This window comes from Triticum dicoccoides, chromosome 1B, assembly GCF_002162155.2.
Source record: "Triticum dicoccoides isolate Atlit2015 ecotype Zavitan chromosome 1B, WEW_v2.0, whole genome shotgun sequence".
NCBI lineage: Eukaryota > Viridiplantae > Streptophyta > Magnoliopsida > Poales > Poaceae > Triticum > Triticum dicoccoides.
In genome coordinates this window covers 370,543-375,106 of record NC_041381.1, presented here as the reverse complement: position 1 = coordinate 375,106, position 4,564 = coordinate 370,543, and the positions used below count along the sequence as shown (strand labels likewise).

General features: G+C 51.5%; 1 pseudogene; it reads left to right on the top strand.

The window, feature by feature from the left end:
- Positions 1 to 3,388: 3,388 nt before the first annotated feature.
- Positions 3,389 to 4,564, top strand: part of LOC119314654 — an 8,899-nt pseudogene continuing 7,723 nt past the window's right edge.

Genomic DNA, 4,564 nt, shown 5'->3' with positions numbered 1-4,564 from the left:
TGATGTCCATGGAAGTGGAAGTTTGAGTGAAACTCTATGCAGAGAATTGAGCAGATCCTACTCTGATACAAGGAAGAGTGGAGAATGAATTCAGCACACACTTTGTTGTCGCAACTGAAGTACATGCAGGTGTACAAAACTCAACCATGGGCTATCCTGCGTGTGCGCATACCTCTATAACCAACAAATCATGAGTCGAGAAAACAGTGCGGTTTTGACCACGCATATTAGCTCGCATGGTTAGCATAGTATGTCCTAACATTTTCTTCGGGAAAAGAGTTATCGTCCTTATTGAATAATGAATAAGCCACCTTGAAAAAAAAGATTAAGAATTTTCTTATAATTCCCTAGTTGCTTGATGTAAAATCTGCAATCACACGCAAAACACCCTTATCTGTTCCCGTGGAGAATGTTAGTTGTGTTAGAAATAAACCACGTTTCGTCGTGGTCACCTATGTGTGTGTCATGTTGGTGTGTCCGGCACGTTTGGCAGGGGCCGTTGCGTGTGGCTAGAGCCAGCTAGTGCATGTAGCAGGAGGATATGCATGCACGTATGGGTTGTTAGCCCGTAGTGCAGATCCTAGAGATAATGTAGGAGAGATAGGGATCATCCGTGATCATCCGTGCGTGATTAGTGGCCGGTTCGGCAACTAGATCGGGTGAGTGCACCTGGGCATAAAAGGCCCCTCCTTGTACGTGGTGTGAGCCACACAGTTAGAGCTAAAGAGGAAAAAGAATAGGTCGTGCGTGTGGCCGTGGCGCCGTTTGTCGGCGTGGCGCCGTATGCGCGGTGTGGCGTTCGTTGCCGGAAAAACCACTTGTGTTCCCTCCTACCTTCGTTCGAACGAGAGAGACAGAGAGAGGTTCGTCCGGCGGTCGTGCTGCCGGAGGCTACTCGGCGTTTGTCGCCGGACCGGGTTTGTTTTTTTATATTTTCGCTAGCTACTTGCATCTCTTTTATTATGCTTGCCGTGTTTCTTACTTCTACATTATGTTGCAGTGGGTATATGGCGCCAGAGTACTTACACAAGGGTGTGGTATCATACCAGGCAGATATTTTTAGTCTGGGTGCCATACTTATAGAGATAATCACGGGTGGTAGGGGCTATCCTATGAACTATCCATATTTTCAGCAAGATAGTCCTCAGCGTACCGATCCATCTCTTCAACAGTTCTTAGAGAAAGTAAGATTAATTAATCAGGCCTTTGCACATATACAATCATTCAAGCTTACCGTTGCAACTTTGTAGGTACTTGGAAGTTGGAGGAACAAGTTTGGGTCCACACCGAAGTAGGGAAACATCAAGATGAATGATATAGGGAAAGAAATGAATTTCTCATGGCTATGGATGACAAAATCAAATCCGACGGTCCTCCAATTCCGTAGCGACGCCGGTGGAGGGTGGTGGCGTCCAAATGCAAGCAAATTTGTGAGGACTATATTACCACGTATTCAGCGTTGAAAATTCCTCACCACGGAACACTGAATACCGAACCGACTAGTACTAGTTGAGGGCATTGGGGTCGGTGACGCACAGGGAGCAGTACTCCACTCCACTTGTGTCGGCAGCTGCAGTTTGAAAACGAGATGATGTGATGAGACATGGCGTGTCGGATTTGCAACACAAGTGGCGCTGCATGCGTGGCAGTGCAAGACCTAGCAGTGAGTTACCCATCCTCACATGCATCACATCAACTTTTCTGTCGTTTGTAGGGTCCTTTTGTACCCTTTCCAATTAAAAAGACGACGCATGTAATCTCGATCATTGGAACTATTTGTGTTTGCTTTAACTGTGTGCCAGCAAATTAGAATTCTACACATAGAATCCGAAGAGCTGAGGAGTGTGTGGGTACAACTTGCATTAGGGCATCTCCTCCCCTTCAGCGGCGCCGCGCCGCACCGGCGAAACCCCGCCATCCGCCTCCAGCCGCCAACAGCAAAGGATCCCCCCTCCCGCCAACGCCGCCGAGGGCATCACAGACTAAAGCCGCATGTCGCAACGGCCGTGGCGACAATTCTCCTCATCAGGCGATCGGATCTAGGTGGCAAGGATCCACTCCGGCCAGATCATGGGCAGTGGCGCGGGCCGGCGGCGACTAGGGTCAGCGTGGTAGTGGCGGCGACGACGAGATCTCCGTGGCGGTGGCTAGGGCACCCGATCTAGGCCCAAATGGGCTTCAACGGGCCACACCTCAGGCTGCCGTGCATATCCTCTAATCCGGCAACAACAAGCGGCTTCTAGGCTAGACCCACAACATGAGCACGTCGAGGGCTCCGGCCCTGGGCGTGGCGGTGGTCGCCATCTCCTTCGCCGGAGGTGGTTGGGCAGCTGGTTGTTGCATGTCGCATCCAGTCCTGGCATCGAGTGGGGAGACGATGCTGCCGGTGAAAACCATGCTATGACTTCGGTCATGGCGGGCAATGGCGGCGTTTTCGCGTCGTTATCTTGTTGAAGAGATCGCCACTGTAGCTACCGTCGACATGCTTGTGCTGCTCCTGGTGAGAACCTAGACCCGGGTTTCCCGGATCGGACGATGTCGGCTCTTTAGTTGTCGCTCTCCCTCATGGGGGCATCGTTTTTGGAGCAACTGCCAGATGGGGTAGACAAGTGGTGAAGCGGCGTTTCATTCACCGCATCAAAGACGACAGATCTCGGCAGTGTGGCGCAACAAGGTCTCGACGATGGATGTGTGATGATGGACGCGCGTAGGAAGGTGGCGTTGTATGGTGCCGTGGTGGTGTCGATGGCGGGCCTGGCAAGGTCGATGCGCCTGTACCTGCTCTAAACATGGATTGATGGAAGACGGCGGCGGCCGCCACTGAGAGTGAGCCGGATCGGTGTGTGCCCTAGCCCGACAAGAGGTTTGCTTGGGCCCTCCAGCTTTAGATATTAGGCTTCGTGTGATGTCTGTTTGGTATTCAGCTCAGACAATCGACACTCCTTCATCAACTAGATAGAAATAGTGACATATGTTGTCAAGGTGGTGTCTTTAGACTTACTGTTGTAGTAGTTTATATTGTCTTTGTGAATAATTAATAAAATGGTTGTGCATCGCCGATATGCAGAGGCCGGGAGCCAACCTCCTTTCCGAAATAAATCTCCAACGCACGGGAGACAAGTCCACAGGCACGAATATCGAATCCGGCCATCCAACACTAAACGCATATATTTCAAACCACATTTTTAACTAAACCGGATGGGATTTATCAAACACAATGGATTTCATCAAAGTTCGGATAGAAAATAGCACAAATTATCTATGCATAGGATGCAAATAAGTCTAGTACAAGTTTTCTCAGGAACTGTCGTCCCACACATTTGTATGTAAATGATCTGCCCCTAGCCTGGGGTTAGTTTTCATGCTGTAGACGTTGAGTGCCCCTCCTGGCCGCCTCTCCTCCCCCTCCAAACCCTAGCCCGCGCCCGTCTCCTTGCCCCGCCGCCGGCCGCCGCCGCTTGCCCGGGCACCCATCCGCGACCTCACGCCGCCCTCCTCCTCTTCCTTCTCGGCCTTCTCGCGCTCACGGAGGACGACGCGGCCGCGCTGCTCTGGGTGGCGCGCCGCCTCCACCGCCGGCAGGAGGGGGGCGCGGCGGCCGCCGCACAGCCCGGCGACCAGGAGCTCCTCGGAGAGAAGTCGTTCCCCTAGGAGAAGAAGGTGAGGAGGACACGCCCCTCCATCAAGGGATGGCCGAGGTGGCCGCGCTGCTTTGGGTGGCGGGTCGCCTCCGTCGTCAACAGGAGGGGGTCGCGGCAGCCTCCCGGCGACCAAGAGCTCCCCGGGGAGCGGCCGTTCCCCTACGAGAAGACGTCCCTCCGTGAAGAGATGCTCGCGTGTCGGGAGAGGACGTGGAGATCGAGGGACGTCTGCTCCTGCTCCTGCTCGACCGATTCCAGATCGAGGGATGTCTGCTTCTGCTCGCTACGGACGCCGCCCCCCGGCCACACAGGTCATGTCTCCTTCCTGCACCTGCAAAATGTGTCAGGAAAGTCACAAACTTATTCACCTTCTGTTTTCTCAGTCATTTTGTGTGTAGAAGTAGTAGTGCATAACATCTCAATACAGTAATCTCCTTAGGCTGTAGATGGAAAGGTTACTTTCCTCGATGAACTCGTGTGGTATGTGGTGGAATCTGCGGATGGAAATCATTCAGTCTATTTTTCTTGAGAGATGAAGCATCAAGTCCCACCTATTTTTCCAGTGTAGATTCAGTACAACTTGTTGGGATGTTTTGCATATATAGTGAGACACTTCCCTGGGCATTCAAAAAATGATTGTACAATCTGGTAGAGCATGGAACCAAACTCTAATCTCTGGAAACTAATGAACAAACACTGGTTTGATAAGGATAGACCCACAATCATTAGGTGGAAAAAGGGGTTGCTGGCTGATTTAGAAATCCTAAAATACAGGATCAAGACTGATCAAGACTGGTTTGATAAGGATAGACCCACAATCCCTGTTGTAGTTTGCTCTGTTTTTCTTTTCTTTCCTCGGCCGTTTTTTTAGGGCCCAAAATATCCAGAAAGGGTATTGGGGGAAGAAGAGGAGATCACGGTCG